Source organism: Megalops cyprinoides, chromosome 3 (assembly GCF_013368585.1).
Source record: "Megalops cyprinoides isolate fMegCyp1 chromosome 3, fMegCyp1.pri, whole genome shotgun sequence".
NCBI classification, from domain to species: domain Eukaryota; kingdom Metazoa; phylum Chordata; class Actinopteri; order Elopiformes; family Megalopidae; genus Megalops; species Megalops cyprinoides.
Window position 1 is genome coordinate 18,101,956 of NC_050585.1, and position 21,254 is coordinate 18,123,209.

General features: G+C 39.8%; 1 protein-coding gene across 7 annotated transcripts in view; it reads right to left on the reverse strand.

Moving 5' to 3' along the window:
- The window catches only part of LOC118774279 (teneurin-4-like), a 185,787-nt gene extending 165,935 nt beyond the window's left edge, over window positions 1-19,852 (reverse strand). For all 7 annotated transcript variants that reach the window (XM_036523508.1, XM_036523510.1, XM_036523511.1 and 4 more), the window contains exon 1: window positions 19,492-19,852. The gene's annotated coding sequence lies outside the window, so the exon portion shown is untranslated. The remainder of the gene's footprint in view (window positions 1-19,491) is intronic.
- Between the last annotated feature and the right edge of the window lie 1,402 nt (window positions 19,853-21,254).

Consider the following 21,254-nt stretch of genomic DNA (forward strand, 5'->3'; position numbering starts at 1 on the left):
TCACATTTGCCCCAGTTTTCACATGCAGAGCACAAATGAAAGCTCAGCTGATTATCACGGATGTATGTGAACGCACCCTTAAGCAGACAGGCCTGTCCAAATCTGTATTTGTCCTAGCGCTCACTCTTAATTACATCTGACTATGTGTGATAGCCCTGACTGTGATCAGATAAAGGGCAACTACATCTTTTCTTGTGTTCCACGGTTATGCCTATTTTCCCCAGCAGCATGTAGGTATTTGTAAGAAAACGTTTTCTTACAAATGCTGAATAATTTCAGTGGTGATGGCCTGTTGCAGTGATGTATCCGACGGTTACGCACTGGGGATCTCCCTTCAGCATTGGTGTGCATGCTCAGCAGCATGCAGCTCATTCCACAGGAGAAAGAGCCAGACGACTCTCTGGGCTGAGTGAAGCCAACCGCTGAACCAAGGAGAGGCCGTGTCTCCATAGCTTGGCTCTGTCCCAAGACGTGTAACCAGGCCTGAAACTAAAAAAGCAGGAACTACTTCCACAACATGTGGGACTTATGGTAATTAAAACTGAACTCAAATCCATTCCTGTAATAGCTAAATATGCTGTGATGTACCCCTTTTATTACATGAAAAGCACAGAGCTGTCCTATCAAAACAGACAATCTGTCTTGCCCTCATTAAAAGTCAGAGGTAACCACCAATCACTAAGTGTGGTTTCACAGGAAGCAAAAGATATTGACAGCTGATGCGTGAAGGGGAGAAAATTCCTAGATCATTAATATTCTATTTTAAAAAATCTCAGAATTGGTCTCTCTCTTCCAGCTGTTGCAGCCAGTGAAAAAACACTAAAAGCAAAAAGTGCATTAGCATGTGGTTAAATGTTCCATTTTGCAACACTTCCCTCTGGGCCTCTGTTAATATAGGACTTAATCATGAGCTCCAGCCCTGCGCTGGACATTTAATACTCCTACTATAATTTAGGCACACAGGAAACTGTGGTTATATTATTTTCTAAGACTCATTCCTATGAGCGTTTGGTAATAATAGCCTCCTGTTCCTTGCCCCATATTTAACGGTCAATCATAATCACATCGGCACTTTCCTCTTTACAAGCTCAAAATAAAATCATTACAGGCATATTTTGGTTACCTTTATATTCAGTCTTGATAAGTTAGGTTATACCATGTATTTATCATACAAAATCCACACTGTATAAATACATGGCTTACAGTGCATTGGACCACTTCTCAGTGAAATTTGCATTTGTGCGAGGACAGATCTGAAAGCTATTACATGTTTATTACTTCAAAAATAATCAATCAGCACTGAAAATGGTCTCTAAACAAAAATAACTTGAAAAAATGTCTTATAATGTAATGTAACCTGAAAAGCACTTGTCTAAAGCAACCTTGATTATGCAATGCAATGAGGGCTCCATCATGGAAACACTTGTGTAAAATAAGTAAAAAAAGTCTATGGCCTGATTTAATATCCTGAAGGTTTTTGCATTTATGTCCCCCACAGTATCACCTGGGGTGATCCATACATTGTTTTTATTCAAATGCTGCACCACTCATAGTGTGACAAATGGTAAAGGTCTATTACTGAATGGTACTGTTTGATAATATATATATATTACTGAACAATATAAAAAAGGATTCATATGCACTCCTCAGGCTGCCTTCCTGATATTAACAGCCATTTTGTTTGTCTGAAGCCAAGCGAGCAGTTCCTTCAAGACTGGAGTGAAATATCTAAACTTGGCAAAACCGTGCATCATCGCTTTGCATTATGAGAGAGCGGGTTTGACATAAAGATGCAAAGTGACTCTCCCAAAAGCACTAAAAGCATTCTGCTCGGTGCATCTCCTTCCCCCTCCCACGCCCACACTTGGATCATGTGGTGCTTAATCTGTCTGGAGGAAACAAAGGAATCAATGTTGACTGTAACATCTCACAGAACTGTTAAAAAAGTCTTGAACGCCTTGCTGCAGCAACGGGTGCCGTGATCATCTCTGAAAACAACGTCTACAAAAGCATCCGTGGTTATCCCCCCTGAACTTTCGCCAAATGTCTCAGCCCCTCTGACATGTGCAATCAGCATGCACGTACGCCGCCCTGCGAACCGCAAAGCTACTGGGGCCGGGCCTCCCTGTTCCTCACACAACATTACCAAGCATGTGACGAATCACCTCATGAGAGGCCCCACTCCCCCTGAGCGGGGGTGGGGGGGATGGAGTGGACCAATGTCCGTGAAAAATGTGGGTGTCTCTTTGTTAGTCTGATGCCACCATTAGATGTGACGCCTGTCAGAGGTTGCGTGCCCAGAGTGTAACCTTCACACGCCATAAGGACATCTCATTTCTTCCGTGTCATTCGGCTCGCCCCCGTCAGGCTGCTGGCTCCAATGTGCCGCCTGCTCACTCTCATCCTTGCAGCGCTCCGTGCACTCTGGGGTGGGGGTTGGGTTGGGGGGGGGGGGGGGGGGGGCGGCAGGGGGGTGCATAACACTTGCCTCCCCATTTCTGCTGTGGGGTAGGAGCAACCTGAACAAACACTCTCTGATCACCTCCCTGCCAGTGGAACTACAGTCTTAGAGGGGCTGTTATATTTCATACAGTAGATTGATTTTTTGGGGGTAATTTGTACTTGAAAACAAGATCTACAAAGAAATGTCTCTTGGCCTGCTGAATCTACATGCAGTTGCCATGACAGCTCAAAAAGCAACAAATCTAGGGCTACGAGAATCCTCCTTTTGAGCATGAACCAAAAGCGATCTGCCAAATGCAGAGAAAAGCAAGCATCCATATCCCGTATGTTAAGGCTGTGAAATGGTGCTGGATCAAAGGCAGGTTTTAATGCCAATCATAAAAGCACGGCATATCTCTGAGGTGTATGAAATATCAAAACTAACCTACAGTGCAAATATATAAGAAGTACCCCAGCGCGGGCAGGGCAGGTCTATTCCCCACAGCGCACATAAAATGAATGAATGTGTGAAGGGAGACAAATCTGCAAAGCTGAGAAAATTATGTTGCGTGTCCTTATTGAGGGATGACACATTAACACATGTTTGACATTACCCAATCCTACCACCGGACATTTGCTTAAGCTTTTCAGTTTAAGCACCGTTCTTAGTGCACTGAACCGGAGATCTTTTGGTTACAAGCCCAGGTCCCTTTCCAGTGTGCCACTCTGTCATGTACGGTATAAGTGATGGTACTAAAAGTTCAACAGTAAGTCAAGCTACAGAGAGACAAATGTGCCAACAATCATCAAAAAAAAAAAAAAAAACGGAGTCAGAATTCTGTGCACTCGAAAAAGCTCTTGCCCATTCTGCTTCTGTACTCTCTGTAAGGCATTACAGTTACCAACATAAAGACATAAAACAAATATGGTTAACGTGAAACTAATGTGTTTTATCAACACAGGCAGATAAATCAGAGAAGCTCTCAACTGCTATGTTATTTATTTCACTGTTTCCATGGGAAATCATAACATTAAGCTTGCAAATGTGTAGGACCGCTAAGCAATGGGTCTGAGATGAAATTTTTCTTAGTCTTATTACTCTTATTATTTAAAAAAAAAAAGTGACTGATGAGATATGGGATGTGAATTTCAAAGGAGTCTCTCCTTGCACCTATCTGAATTCAGGCGGCCTCTGGCACTTTGTATGTCGTTTTGCACTTCCTCCATCTTGCTGCTGAAGTTGAGACTGTGGATCCCCTTCCACTTCCACTAATGACATCATCTAACGGAATGGGGCCCCGGTGCGCCTGTGACAGCAGCAGTCCCATTTGCTTCCTTATCAAAAGAGCTTGTCTCAAATTATTCAGAAGGCAGACACTAGCCAGCCGGCACAGAATGTAATGCATTTCTTTCCAAACCCAGGCCGATTCCATATGTCCTACGCAGGAGGGCTTTAATTAATATTTCAAACCTTCTCCTTCTGCATGGATTATCATTGATACTGGCCTTGAATGCAGAGCTTAGCGACAAAAAAGCCTTCCTTGCTAGAATCTGATTTACTTGCTGCTTACACAACCTGAACTGTACCATTTATTCCAGTGGCCTGATAGGGCCAAGGCGGAGATAAGCACAATGGGAGATAAACTCTGAGCATTCTATCTTCAAGAATAAGCTAAGCACACAAAACGCACAAGGCGTTTTGTTATATTCCTTTGGTCTGATACAAGGTGGCTTAATATACCAAAAAAATGATAGCCATCTGATTTTGAACATTAAGCTCTTGCATTCAACCAAGTTTCATCGTTCTCGCCTGATCTTTCAGCTGATTTTTAAGAGTCTGATCACTCCAGGAGGTGAGGTATCCTCTAGCTGCGACTAATGGCTACAGAGGAAGTCCAGGTGCAGAGCTGAAAACAAACAGGTACAAGCACATTCTGCATGCCTTGGAATGGACTGAGCAAAGCTACATGAGAAGTTACTTCCAAGTGAAGGTGTAGACTGTAGGACACTTCAGAATAATGCCCAGAGTGTCGACTGGACATTACTCCGCAGCATTAAAGATGAATACAACCTTTAGCTTAGCTGGATACATCAGCACAAAAACAGTGAATTCTAAGAACACAGCAGAGTGACAGGGATAAAGTATGGGCTTGTAGCATTTAGTATATTTTAAATATGCCATTTGAAAAAGCCTGCAAGAGTATCTACAGTGTGACTAACTGTGGGTGCGTGCCCGAGTCTCTGCTTGTTAATGTTGATACAAGGACCTTATCAGGGATGTAGACTCATTTACAGATCATCACAATGCTGTGCTCCAGGGCAGAGATTTCCAAAATTTACAAGCCTGCAACACAGTTAAATAAGCCAATGTGTATTATATAACCCACTGTTAGTGGTATACTGCATTCTGTATTAGGGGTACAAACATGATATGTTCTTTCCTCAAAGCAGATGTCTTCATACCTCATTTGTTCATTCTATGGACATCCACAACATTCTGTATTTTCCTTCATTTTATTTTTTTAGGAAATTGTATGGGGTTATACATCTTAACATCAGATAATAGAATCAGTGTTAGATTGAATGCGATTTGCATTGAAGACCTATGGTATGGACCATAAGAACACATCCACATTACAATTTTAATTACGCACAAAATGCTCAACATCCAATCTATTTCGCATTCACGTCGTGATCCCTCCTATGAGCCACCGGTGGGTGCCCAACAAGTTTCGGAAAGCGGTGTTCCTGAGCTTTCCCTCTTTTGTCAGACATTTCATTAAATAGTGAAGCCAGTCCAAAAAGGAGGGAAAAACTGGGTTGTTATTCGTGCCACAGCATGTTATCGCCAACGGCTGACGGTCACTCGACAGCTCTAACGGCACTCAAAGCCCCTCAGTATTTAAGTCTCAGACACAATGTCAGATCGAGAGAAAAAGCCCTCTTTTGTGTGACTTGAAGCAATCAGTTGCCAGCCCTTATTAAAGCTTTGCAGTTCAAACACACTGAGAAAAACTTCATGGCTTTAAAGACTTAGAACCCCTTGTTCCACTGAATGCTTCAGTTGGAAAAAAGTGAGAAACACACACACACCACACAAAAAAAAAACTTCAAAATCAACTAAGCCTGATACTCAACTGCCTGGTTTTGCAACCCATATTTCAAAAGACATTAAACCAGAAAAATGTATGCTATTGCTCACACGGATCCCTCATTAAAATCAGGGAAACTGAGAAATTGAAAATGATGGGGAATGTCAGTTAGATGTGAGTTGGGTTAATAAGAGCACCTTCAAGAAATATACATTAATGCAGGAACACTATTTAAAGATCTCATCTTTGTGTGGCACTCCTTGCTGCTGTATCCCTCTAGTGGTTCATGGTCCATGCTAACTGCCTGGGCTTTGCAACCACAAAACACGTGACTATCTTTGACTGTTGACGCAGCTGCTTTACATTCCAAACAACATAGCTATAGTATCATATGTTTTTAGTCAAGTCCCCCACAAAATTTAAATGGCTTGCACTTAACTGACAATAGCCTTCTCAACAATCGCAAGCTTTCAGTGCCTAAACTGCACAACAAATACCAAGCCATTTCAGACAATGAGTGTGAAAATATTTCATTTCAGATTCATCTCTGTTAGACATTCATTTAACAATGCTCATATCTGCCTGGAATGCAGTTATCTGAAATTTGGTTTACTGGACCATAGCAAACATCTTTCAACTGACATCAGGCTCTGAAATTGTTCCAGTGACACAGCCATAACAGCTTGAGTCTACGGGCTCACACCCATCAACCTTAGTTCCACAAAGAATTTTACTATGACTATTCAAGCCAAACCACTTTCATGAATGCAGACATGAAACATGCACCATATGACTGCTTTCTTCTGTTCTCCATCTTCATTTGGCATAAAGCTAAATGTGACTCAGCGCCACTGGCATTATGAATTTCTGTGACTTCACAAGAGCAGGTATATCTGGTTTGTAGGCTGCACAGAGCAGGGCTCAATAGAGACAGGGACAAATGGAAATTTTTCTGTCATGATGGCAACAGAGGTCACCAGACATGTAGAAAAACATGACAACAGACCCTATCCCAACAGTGATTGCCAACATGCTCAACTTATACAGACTGAGTCTGTATATGTGGATCAAAATTTCCACATAACTCAGAGCACTATATTTTTTAAACAGAAGCCATTTTGGATCAGCTTTTTTCATACACTAATGAAACATTGGTTCACAGATGAGGAAGAGATTGCTAACAAGCTCCATGATAATGTTACATTGGGTCAAACCGGGTGACAGAGACAGCCTTTTATAGAATTAGACTACCAATATTCCACTCACACAAGGGCAGCCATTTGCTTTTCAGTTATTTAAATGCTTTGTGAATAACTTTCCACAAAGCTTTACACAAACAAGCAAGTACAGAAACAATGTTGTTCCCATATTGGAATATCAAACAATATTAGAATATCAAAAATATATCACATACATTTTGTATTGCTAAATAATAATGTTTAGTATCAATCACTGCGGAAACACTGAAATATTACAAAGAATAACTTCTCTACATGGAATATCTGCTTATTTCACAACATGCATTTCTTAGGCATATTTACAACCCAATGCGAAGACAGCCCATGCAAAATTCAAGATGAAAGAGCCAGTGCCACTCCTCTCTTCAAAAAAAGGCTCTTAGGGAACAGGCAATTTGATTCAAACAACACATCTCTTCAGCCTCGATATTGAACAAAGCCAACCATTTGGAGGAAAATAAATATTTTTCCTTTTGGTTTACTTCAGTCTTTGTTTCCACGTTTCACCAAAAGCTGCATGCTGTAAGTGATTCCATATAAACCACCATTATTTGAAACAGCACCACTGGAAACATTCCCCACAATCATTCTCATCTGTATACAAGCAGGTCTACTGTCTGCCTCAACCTGCCTATTTGTTTGTTTGTACTGGACACAGCCCACTTTACAAAGTGATGGGAAGTACGCAATGATAAATGAATCACATCTAGCAAGCATTGATAGTCCTTGTCCCAGTGATACAAATTAGACGGCTGTCGGTTTGCCCAGATATCTGGTTTCTTGTTGTTTCTATTTGAAGTCAGTGCATTTCCTGCCAACTCTACCGACTGCATTAACAATACAGTCACTGTATAGTCAACGCATACAAACTGCACGACACTTCATTTCAACCAAAAAATTAAATACATCTGCAGACACATCTGTATTTATTCACTTCAAACCCAGCCACATTCAATAGCTGTGGACTAGTTCTAAAAAACAATACACAAATAATTGCACTGTTGTCAAAGTTTGAAAGGTGCTTCCTCTTATTAAAGCACATTACTGTCAATTCCTGCACAAACAGCAATTTTAGAAGTGTTTTAGGAATCTGTACTTTATGGATATTTTTCATTTGCTGACCTGCTAAATCAGCATATTTTCAGCAATCAAGCAGTATTTTTAATGACCACGCATTGGCCCTCATTTCCAGCACTCCAGTTCTCACGTCCAATTCCCCATCAGGAACATGACATAGTTCTTCTGGTTGGGTGAAATTTGGGCAGATGAGTGACTGTTAAACTTTGTTGGGGCAGAATTTAAGGAAACGGCAGTTACTTAAAAGTATATCAGTAAATGTAACTGTAATAAGCTACATACGGTATTTTTAGGAATATTTTCATATCTACAGTGAAACTTCTGTATACAAAATCAGTGCATTGTGCTTTGAATGTATTTGAGAATGATAGGATATTTCAGTGATAACACGATTTTTTTCACACTAAAACATTAAAAAAATACTTTATGTGTATGTTACCAAGATTGGTAAAATGTTGACCGTAAAATCCATTAAAGTTTAGAACTATCAGCAGTCAGCTCAACAGAACTAAATACAACAGAACTAAAACACAACTGTGTCAAATCCTGGCCAGTCCTGTCATCAAATATATTTCAGCATGCCTGTGATTTATTTTCTATCGCCTTCCACCTCATTATCTAGGAAACGTTTTATTCATTGGAGTAGAAGAAAAGTGGTGCTGACTTCCTCCAATGTCCTCTAACTTCCTGAATGAGGAGACATGGGAAGGGTTGAAGAATACATTTATCTAGTTATATCTTTACTTTTGAATAAGCTTCCTCTACATCTTTATTATGTAACACGTGATTGCACTACACGTTATAAAATAAACATAACTTTAGGTTGGTTTTTGAATTGACTTAAATAAAAGTAACAGACCCCCTTCTATCAGCAGATTGTGCTGGGTAAGAAAATTTTTTAAAAATCCTGATCCCTTTATTTTTCCCACTTTTTTGTTTTGCTGATATTATTATCAGCAGCATTACTGTACTGTGCTGTACTGAGTGAAAATTGATCAACCTACAAGTGGATAGATTACAAGGCCCCTGGGTTACTGTCTATTTCAACTCTGATCAAAACTGATCAGACACAGGCTGCATACACCACATATGCCAAAAAAATATGCAAATGTGAAAACAGGCCTTCATCAAACATCCACTGACAGTAGCAATTGTTTTACTGAAGTGTACCCGCCTGTGCCACACCCAAAATAAGCCACAGATGTCAGAGGCGTTGAACGCCGCTGTGATTGGACCGTCGTTAGCGTGAGCCAACGCATTACCCCAGCTCCTCAAGACTGATATCATTTAGTAAATCTCCACAGTTCCCTGTTCCTCCTCCGTGTGATCAATCATGAGTGACAGACTGCAGCTTCAACAAAACACGGCGCTCCAGGGCAGCGCCTTCTCTGCTGTATTTACTCACTGCGGTTGCTAACAGCCAGCACGTTGAGAAGGTGAAAGAGAGGGACGTAAAGAGCTTCTTGGGTTTGTGCATCAATGGCACCAGTGTGTCGTAACAGTGAGCAGCGGGGCTCGCAATCCAGCCTTCGCTTTTTTGATTCCGGGGGTTGGTTCCCTGTTGCTTCAGCAAAGCTCCAGCTGTATAAATGGATAACGGATGGAGTCTGATCTGGATAAGGGTGTCTGCTAACCAAATGTAATGCCACGGTCAAATGTGACACCAACTCATCCTCTGATCCAGCCTGCTCTCTACAAAGTCTGTGTCTGCAAACTGTAGATCCCAACAATGTTCAAGCGGTCCGGTGTCGTGGTCACGAACCCTGTCAGGATCCTCAGCTACAATCAGTTTTAATGATGATCAACTCAAATTACATTCAACTTCAAAATTGTTTTGATGCGATTACCAATTACAAGTAAAGTGAAGAAAACACAAATTTGCATAATTATAGAGTCATATTTAATTTGAATAAGATTTACTCTTTAAACAACAATTTGGGGAATTGCACTGGAAAATAAGAGGATTCATGCTTATCTGAAGGACCAGACTTGTTATCTCACAAATATAATGCAAAACTCAGATTGGGTAGGTTGCATTAGATATAAACAGAAAAAACTACACTGACTGGTACAGGTGCAGAGATGAAGGTCTTGATTTGCAAACACCCAAGCACGAAATGCTTATAAAAGATTTCTAAAGGTGTTCACATCCATTACCAGTCAAAGCAGGCCCACACCAGGGCAAATTCCCTGCCAATCAATTATTGAGGTACAGTCTCTGAATAGTAGCAGACTGTGATAAACTTGTGTCTCGTCAACAAAAATTATATAAAAAGTTTGCTTGAGTGATCTTAACTAGGGCAAATGGATTTCAGAAACCAACGCCCTTGTACCCTTTAAGACCAATCCGTAGTTAACAGTACTCAGTGAGACTTTTCACACTCAGTTTGGAAGCACATTCCCATTAGCAAGTGAGGAGTCAACCCATTATTTATTGAATTATTCATTTTATGTTATTTATTCATTTTTTTCCCTTTGCTTCAGTGTCTTCAGTTCTCCATTAACATTTTAAAGGCAGGTACACTAACTAACAGAGGCACATAAATATGATGCCCTTATATAAACAAAGGAAAGCATCTTAAATAGAAATTAAACAGAAATAAAAAGAAATCTGTTTAAATATACGATCAATAAGCTAGTGATGTAAGGCTCACACAGGTGTTTTTTTCCTTTATATGATAGATGGAACCTAAACAAGACAACGTATAGAGTTCATCATTTAACTCATGATAAAAGCACATGAATCACACGTTTGACAGACTAAGATCACTGAGAAAAGTGCTTCAAGCCATCTGACATAACAAGTCACCTAATTATTGATTAGTATAAACATAAAATATTCAGGGCGAGATTCAAAAGTATAATGTGTGTGTTTTCCCCACCAAAAACAGGGAAAGGATTTACTAACCAGTCATAATGGGCAAAATTCACAATTAGGAACTATTTCCCAGGGTTAGCAACAGAGTATGCCTTTGACCTTGATACATATTTCATTCTACATATGCATATGTATAGCTGGGATAAATGCACTTTACATGGGAGGGTTTCAGCAAATTGAGTCCATTAAGTATTCTGCTGATTTTAATAAAGCTAGTATCAAGCATTGTATTCACATGGGAATTTTATGACATTAAATCATTTTTGGCACGATATAAGGCTGTATAAATGAAGCGGCATGAAGACGCTACACAAAGCCTACATTTGGAAGTCCAGTGTTGCTCTTCTGCACTCTTCTTCAAAATCATACACATTTTAACTCATGTCACATTATATATCACAAATACAAATATAATAGATAGACAGACTAATACTTAGTAGACTTTGCAAATGCATATTCTAAGTGTATCACTCAGAAAAAACACAATGCTTTCAAATATTAAAAGTTAAAAAAAACCTGCAATGTGGTTTTCATCTAGTATGTTTCTCAGTGAGTCTGTTTTTGGTTACTAGAGATAATTCATTGTGCAAGATGATGAAATATTACAAATACTAACATTTGTAAACTGAAAATGATTTAAATGCCATGCCCAGTTTCAATGTTGCAGTCAATTTGTTGTTAATATTAAAACTAATATTGGTCTTCTGTGCAGACAAGAGAGGGGATGAGAACTTTTAATATGATTTTGTTTTCCTGTTGTTGTTATTACCCAGCACTTCAAGCTGGTATTTCCATAATAATACATTTCTTACAAAAACAAATACAATGTAGTTACTTGATGAACTATGTGAAAATGTGTAATCTTTGAAAACAGTAAACAGAATGCTGTATGTATACACAGTCTCAAGGCAGGGAAAAAAAGTTTCTTCACATTATAGAAAGTACATGTTTGCCTCCATTAAACTAATCTGGAACAGTGAACCCACATCTAGAACAGCAACTTGAGGAATGCAATTAATCTATGCACATCAATACAATTAATGTTAATGTAATGCATGGGAAAACATTTGACATGAATTAATTCCCCCATTAAGTCATATTGATCAGGACTCCAACTGCTCAGCAAGTGCAGCCTATCAAAATCCTATACTCCGTGTTCTGACATGTTGAAGACAATCACAGAGCCTTCTGCGTATAATCAAAAGAATCTCTTCAATTTTACCACAACGATTGCGGGATGTTCGCAACAAAAGAAGACCCTGGTTTCCGGAAGAGTGAATTCTGATCTGCGGTTGTTTAATATTATTCAGGCAGCAATGCTAAGTCATTGTCAACTGCGGCATCATTTAATGGAGACAACTGATTGTGATTTAATTCAAACACAGAGTTCAGGGATTTGGCTGAGTTAGGACCCTGAGTAATGGCACCTTCACAATATTAAAAATCCTCCAAGACTGCTCCCCTGATGGGATCTGTCATGTGCCTGCAATTAGCTCACAGCAGTGGTTTCAGCTCCCATTCCACACACAGGCACCAAGTTAAGACAGAACAAAACATCAGTAATTGCGGATTTTTCCCTTGTTTACACACACACATTTGAACCTGCACAATTTACACTCTGTCACTGTGATTTAACTGATAGAAAATCTCAAAACAACTCTATTTTCACACTGTTGCTTGCTTTACGCTGGTTTCTCAATTTGTACTTGCAAAGTATCAGTATGCTGCACTTGCCCATTACAAAAAGAGACAAGTGAATAAGTCAGTATTTTCCTTTTTTACAAATACGAAAATGAACCCTTGAAAATATGCTTCAGTGTCTGTCTTGGACCAATTAATGTATTTGTATTCGTACAGGGAAGTTATTATTTTAAAAGATTTGAGCTAAAATAGACATTGGTTTCATTACCATCGCTGCTGACTGCCTCCAGTCTCCAGCAGGCACAGAGAGGTAGTTTGACCCTGTTCCCTTTCTATTTAAATGCAAAATGCATTCTGGGGTTTCTATGAGTCTTCAATTACCATAGAGTTCTTCATGAAACCATGAAAGAATTTCATTTTGGCTCATTTTCTTGCTTGTTACTGCTTGATAAAAAATAAAAGCTCTTCAGTGGGGATTCCTACTAAAGAAAAGATGAGAAACAAGGCATGCATTTATACAATTATGACTGAATAAGACAAAGATAAATGTGGCTGTAGGAGCCATTCTGTGCTTTATTGTTTTCAGTTTTAAATGCATGAACTTGGCATGGTAAATATTAAGTTTAAACCATGTAAAACATTTAATAAATAACCAATGAACACGTTGCATGCTAAAGCTTGTCTACTACATATATGGTATTCTAGAAATTTACAAATTAATGTAGACACTTTTTTTTATACATTTCAGCTCCTTGGTTGTGCAAACTCCTAGATTTTTGGATCTTTTGTAAGCTAAACTTTACTGGCAACTAACTAATAAAGCTCACATGAGTAAGCTAGCTAGGTCATTTGGAATTTGTGGCTACCTAGGAGTGACAATTTTTTTTATTTTTTGCATTGTTTTCTTTTAGGTACTTTTCAGTATTTCTGTTCGCATAAATCTTAAATTGCTGTACAGTAATCATATTATCATTTCAAACTGGACAGTGGATTAACTGCAACTGTCACTTAGTTTAACGTAATAGAAGGTTACACTTACCCTCCAGTACAGCTAGCAAGCTAATTGGTCAACCCTGTATTCCTTTCCTATAACACTGAGGGCAACATCAGACCCATAGTTTGCACATTGCTGACAGAGAATGGTGATTTCATCATTTTCGTATCCCACTGAAACCCTTAGCTGAGGTTTTCTAAGCAAAACAGTAACAATGGTGTTTCTCCGATTAAAGGGCACTTACTTGCACGGTGACAGACATGAATAAAGCCTCGAACTGTTGCTATGACCCAAAAACATTCACGCTGTTTCTCTAATTGCCATCATTTGCTAAAATAACTGTCACTACTTCAGCATTTTCATAACATAAGAAATACTATCTCCCATCATTACAAATGGCATTTTACTGCGGTCTCTCTGACATCAGTCAAGAGCTATCGCTGCACTTTAGTTCACCCCATCACGGCTTCCCAAACATATGCAGCCTCTGCACAAGGTGCTGATCATGAGGGGAGCAAAGATACCAGGATTTTTGTTGATAAATTGGGGGCCAATTCAGTCTTGAGATATATGCACGTGAACCCGGCTAAAGCGCCTCCATGGAGAGCTGTGCTCCTCTAGGCACTTAAGCCCGAAATTAGGGCGTGCTGCTCAAAATGAGGGCATGTTTCATTATTTTGCAAATTTTGGGTGATCTGACTTAACGCTTAAGACTGTTTTCTCTTCACAACCATGATGCACAGGAAAAGGTCAAATACGTTTTTCACCACACTGGCCATTGTATGACAACAACCTTGTTGGTAACTAGGCAACATCCAGTGAAAATAAATATAGAAAACCACATTTCTGTTTGATATATACTAAATTTTACATTTGAATATATCCACCCCATTTGATGACCCTGAATAATTAGTCTGTCAATGAATTGTTGAACTTCTGTAAACACATAAGGTTCCCTCTGTCACCTGAAATGTCAAAGGACAGACTGCAAGACAATCATTAATGAACATTCAACTCAACCGGTGTGAGAAATCAATTGGCCTGCCCTAACTGCTTAGTGTTAATACCTGCACGCGGACATGTACGTAAGTACCTGAAAATTTCCCATGCCGACAACTGATCCATGTTGACATTATGTGAAATGTATATAGGACATTTCCATCAAGCAATGTCCAGATTTCAGAATGTCCTGTGTCTACTAAGGCACATAGCGCTCACAAAATGGTAAGTGCTTCCTTCATCTCCTGAACAAGGACCTGGCACCTGCTGAATGAAGTAGCTAGAATCAAAGTCCATGCAGCTCACAATGTAAGGCTTAGAGTGAGACTGTGCCAGCCTCTGTTCAGCATTCTAGTAACAGTGAAGAACCATGTTACAGAGAGCTTGAAGGAATTTTTGCTTTAGCTCAAGGAACTCTGAGCTACATTAAGCCAGACCCAGGGCATTGCCCCTGCGTCCAACCAAGGAGACCCACTCAGCTCAACAGGAAAAACGACTTGCCTGCCTGTAAAGGGAGCATGGGATCCAGCTGTGTCTTGCTCCACCCTACACAGAAGAGCCAGACTAGAAACCCAGCCCTACCCAGCACACCCTCATATTAAAGCCAAAACAGCTGTTGACCTGGCCCCTTTTTTTAAAGAATTACCAAAATTTACCAATCCAACCCCATGATTAATTTGTTACAAAAAAGAAAGGCCTTGATAGAAAACCTGAGAAAAAAATGTAAAAGGCAGCAGTTGGTTTCTGGTGCAAAGCAGACACTGCCATACTGTATTAATTTAAGCTCCGTATCTGCCGGCCGCTGCTATCAAAGGATGCCACCCGAGCACGTGTGTTAAAAGAATCCAATCAGTAACAGTGACACAGGGAAGGAGAAGCAACCTGAACTGAATGACAGCTCCATGTGATCTCGCAAAGGTCTCAGAACTGAGTCAATAAAGATCCATTGATCGGCCAGGTCTCATTTTCCAAGACTCATTATGCCTATGCAGAAGGCAGTCGAACTGCAATTAGAAGCTTCATCCAACCCCACTCTTTGTTTGTCGAGTGGCTTGCTTGCTGGTCTTAATGATGTGTTTAATTTCTGAATAATGCAATGGGATTTATACAGGGACAACGCAGCATTTTTCCCAATGCTTTGCGTAAATGCTTAAAGTGCACTCACATTCAACCACATGCCAGATCATCAGAGATCACACTGGCTGTTTTTAAATCATTCAATATACCATGCATCTTCTGCAATGAGATACGGTCTCGTGCACATTTAAATCCCTTTCACATTTGTTGTGTTAGAATGTCATCAGATGGATTTGTGAGCCCTCCTTTCATAAATCTTATTAGGAACGTCTTCACGAGCCAGGAAAGGCGCTAAGCGAAGCCAATAATTAAAACAGTACAACAAGCAAATTTCTTTCCCATTAGCACATGCAAATTGGGCTCCTTTCCTCCCACTGTGTCTTTGGAGATTGGAGGAGTGATAAGACATGTGTCACACAGCATAACACTCACAGGCAGTTTCCCCTGGCCTCCTGTGAAAATCTCCTGCTCTGGACCGTGCCCACGAATACCAGGGTGTCCATGGACCATCCCAATTATCGGAATCTGCCTTCCTCTGCCTCTTCCCACAGATATTGATAGCAGGGAGAATGCATGAGATTTCTAGTACATGGACTGAGATGGAAGGGTTTCCATTTTATCCATCGGCCAGCTCCTTTCAGCTGTCAACAAAGGACAGGAGGAGAGGGAAGCCCCTCAGCACTTGAACCCTATAAGTGCGATGCTGAAAGGAGGCAGGATCCAGCTGCACGCATTCCATTTAACCAGTCTCAGCATCTTGCATTGCCTGTTGACCACTGCCCCTCAGCCCAAGAGCGCTTAACACACAAAACACCCCACTGACATAACCTATTCCGTAGAGAGGCTCTCTCAAAATAAACAGCGGTGAATGTGTGTTAATAAAAGGTGGAGTTGAGATCTCCAGGCGAACACGATTTCTGAAAGCAGCAACTGGAAACGGAGAAGGCGATGGTGGCGGGAAATGGCTGTCGTTTCCTAATTTGCGTTATCGCACTCCTAGCCTCAGCTAATTCAGAAGTGAAAACATAAGTACTTTTCAAGAGATCACATGGATAACAAACACAAAAGTAAAGGCACTACAGTTTTATGGTCAATTGATAATTACTTGATTTGGGATGGAAACCATGTTCAAAAACACTTGGACTACTAACAGTCTCTACTAACAGCGGGTTCTTTGAATGACACAAAACATAAAAATGCTTAAGAGTTCCATTTTTAAAAAGTGATTTTACTGCTTATAATAATAATTCAGGATATAATACAATTACAAATAAATCCTTAATGACATATCAGACCTTAGTGCTGCAAAATACCTTAATAAGATTTCTTATATGGGATAATCCTTTAACCCAGTGTCGTACATGTTGGAATTTGGATCTCTGGTATTTGAGACTGACATCTCACCATGTGCTGTTTGAACAAAGCATGTGTTTGGGTGTGTGTTTTGTTTGACACCTTGGTCACAGCTGAGCTTCATTTTTTGCAATGGTAATATGGAGACACCCTCACAGTAACCAAAGCCTCAGGACAAACACAGGCCTCCTGTGACACATTGAGCAAACACTTGTGGTTTTTACAGGCCTGTCACAGGTGCAGTTCTAGACTGTCGACAAGGGCACAGACATAGATCTTGCAAAAAAAAAAAAAAAAGATGTTACATCAATCATACCACAAAGTATTAGCTTACTTAGATTTCCGGCATTTAAGACTTATTTTGTTAAGTGTCATGAGCTGCACCAATGACTTGCACCAAGTTGATGCAACATCTTATATCCATACAGACTCCCTGTTTTAGTCTTAAACCAGTTTTGTTTCAGTGAAGTCCCAGCATTTACCACAGTCCGATCTCAGTTTAGTGTAGTTGAAAATACTTCATGATTTATGATATATAATAACCGAATTCAACCTTAAAGGCAGCACACCGAACAGGTAAAGCCTTTCAAAGTATTCCTCCATGTGTTGTTTTTTTCCTGTTGTCTCTGAGAACAACAATCCAAAATTTTTTCCTATTTTTGTTTCCTTACTGTTTTATTTTTCACCACTAGCGTGAACAATCCTTTTAGGCTAAGCAAATAAAAAGCACATTTCAAACAACTCAGTAAAATTATGAAAAAGGAGCTGAGCCATGGTGTTGACTGTGACATTTTAAGATCATTGCCTTGTGTCCATCCGTATGGGCTGTGGCATTACTGAGAACACAGCGCCATCCCCGAGAGGTCAATATCAATGGAGACCCAACAACCTTAGGCTCCTCCCTAACTGCCTCAACAATAACTTTCAACACCCTGTGACAGGGCTCCTTGTGTCGCTTTAAATGTAAGGCTCGGCCTTGGTTTTAACCCCTTGCAGCTTTAAACAGGGGTCACGGTCTTCACCCTACCCAATGGGAGTACTCGTAAGCTCTGCCATGCACAAGAAGATCACACCCACAATAGATGGCGAAGTAGCACACCCAACTTCCAAAATCCTTTCAGTGCAACAGGGGTATCTCCAACTATAATTCTTTTCTGAAAAAGGATGTTTAACACAAGCCACAAACAACAAACGAATGACCTATCCCTCTTTAAAAAACCCTTTTCAATTCTAGAAAATATAGAGCTGAAGCAAGCTGAATTACAAATAAATAGACAAATCATCTTCATCAATCCTCCATTTAAATGTCAGTACACCTGATTATATAAAACAGCATAATACGTAACATTACAACAAATAGATATGCATACACATTTAAGCATGCTCGTGGATGGAGGTGTCGAACATTGATAGACAATGTAAACCATGACAAACGCAATTAGCTACACATTAGTGCACGCCGGTGTGTGAAATTTTCACGCATACAATGGGCTACTTATTTTGAGATTAAACCACTAATACTACCGATAAACTTTTTCATATTCACACAACAGAATTTTAATCTGATATAGCAGTTTTGGGTAAAGCAATAATAACCTCACCACCACTTTGCCAGTGTAGTATTTACAGCAAGCCAGCGACAGCGCAACAGCTCACCCATGCAAATGAATATGAAATCCACATTTGAAACGGACTGTAGCGCCACTTATTCCGATTTACTGAGTCAGACAACTCACAAAGGTTATACTGTAACGATAAGTAATATTTTATGTTAGGCGTTAACTATTATACAACGTGCCTCTTCGACTGAATGAGAATAAACGACTAACAAACAACTGCTCACTACAGCAGTATTAGTGATTAAAAATGTTTGTGATATTTCAGAACAGATATGGTTTCAGAGAAAAAATGTTATCACTTAACTACAATAATACAAAATCTCTGTTACCCTAGTTTCTACGACTTCGCCCTCAATTCCTACACAACAAATCCCCCGCTGCAAAGATTCAGGGTAAGAAACTTAAACCTTAGTCTTCCTCACGGAAACGTTTTGCAGTACACACATTTAGCATTATTTCAAGAAACTAAATGTACTAAAATTCCGAATATTGATTTTATGCTAATATCTGGATCTCAGTATTTTTTTTTTCATTGGCTTGTTACCAGTCATCGTTGATGAATAATTTTAATGATAAATGTTCTCACAAAAATCACTAGCTAACAAGTTCGAAGAGAGAGTAGATACTGTACTGTGACCGATAAATGCAGAACAAACCTGCTGCAACACGGATCATAACACCTGCAAATCTTACATGGGATGCTCAATCCTATGAACGTGTCAGTCATTTCCAAGCTTCCAAATAAACGCATTCTATTTACAGCGATAATTGAGATAAATTCGTTATTGGGAAACTCATATCGAATCAAACTTAACCGTGACTGTATCACCTTTCGACGCGTTATACTTATTTACTCGTAAGTAGTGGACGTAAACTCAGCCCGTGTAAGAATGTATACCCAAATTTAAAATATGCGTATGGCAAAAGCCTCCGTAAACGAGCTTGGTACTACTGAGCGCGCCGATCTGTATGGATGCGAGGATACGGGATACAGTATGTTCAGCGCGAAATTCTGCTGCATGATCCTGTGTGCAGCTGTTTCGAAACATTATGCACTTTTCTGATTGAATCACGCACTTACCATTCTGGAGACACATCAAACGTCGATCCCGGTCTTTCGGCAGGTTAATCAGTGTATTACAGAATACGGCCACAATTTAGAGTATTAATTGTGGTAGTAGAAGTAGTGGTATTCTTCTAGTCGATTCGGTGCCGCGCGGTTAAGAAACGGGCTTTCTCATCATTGCTGGTTGAAAAAAAAAAAGAAAAATGCAAGGATGCAGTAATAGCATTCAAAAGGAACCTGACCGGAAAGTGAATAAAAACACCCTCCGTCCAGGGCTATCAGAACGCCACAAGCGGTTAGAGTAATATAAACAGAACCACAGTTTGGAGAACTGAATCCGAAAGCTAAAATCCTTAGTAGCCACACAACCCGAATACACAAGGATTTACTCTGAATGAACAGGCAGAGAGCCAGCCGAGTGCTTAGGGCTGACAAACTACACACATGCATCCAGGGCTGGCTTGTACCATTGAAGTAACGGGGGTGTTAGCGGACCTCCTGCAGGTTCCGATCTGCGTTCGAAACACTGCTTTTCTTTGGAAATCGCGATGTGAGGCGTTGTTCACACCAGAGTATAAATTAGAATGCGCGCGGCCTCATGACCCTGTTTCACATAAAAGTGCTGGAAATACATTTTGTTGCTGTGAACTCACGGTAGTTCTTCTTTCCCCTTTTTTTCAAAGACTCTGCTACGTTATATTGCACTCAAAAATCCAATATACTATTGGTCGTGTGCTCTGAAATCTGTTCTGTTTTAATCAAAAGCTGCCATTTTACCAGACTAGTAGTTAAGACTGAATAATACATTTTACTCGGCAAAGACTCGCTCCAACTATCAGTACACTGTGTTCGTGTCACCTGTGTTTAATCACATTAAGCATTTCCAGTGCTACGTTTAATGTTACGATTAATGCTGATTCACAAGAAGCATGATACCAGTAGTGCTATGAAGTCAATTGATCAGAGAAATATGCATCCCGCCAATATAATGCATCTGTTATTAGGCCACCTGTTGCTTTTTACACGATTTACATGTTTTAAATGATTTAAAAAAAAAAAAAACAATTTGTGTTACTTTAAATGATGTGTTTCAGACACAACTTTAGGCTTTGCCGTTGCACTTTCAAAACATACAATCATATTTTTGTCCCTCAGTTGCTTTGCCATGCTAAAGGATAAGTGAGAGTAGTGTACAGTGGCTGCTCTTTAGGACGTTTAGAAAGCATCAGCAGTCAAAAAGAATGAACCAGTTTACTGTGTGTGTGTGTGTGTGTGTGTGTGTGTGTGTGTGTGTCTGCGTGGGTACACTGTCAGCCAAAGGAATTTGAATGTTACATGATTACAAGTGCGTGTGTAGTAAAGATGGGCATGATGTAAATAAAAATCTTTTTTTTTTCCTAAAAAAAATACCATAGACTAATATAATACTATAATATTATAATACCATAAACCCTCCTCTAAAGAATGGTACATGCCAATCATCACTGTCAGTTATTGTTATCTGTGTCAAAAGAACCCAATTCTGACATGATATCATGCATTGCAGTGTTTGCTAACCATGTGTTGGGGAGTTTGTGATTTTCACAGAATGAAACTGAAGCATGGGTGCGATTAAAATGGAAAGATACAGCGAACATGCTTGGCAGTGAAGGTGATCTCACATCAAAGTATAGTGTGAACTGGCAAGAGCAGTAATCTGCACTAGTGAGAACAGACACATCCAGTTGACACCAGGGTGACCTTTTTCACACACTCTCCTTAATGCGTCAGGATGGTAC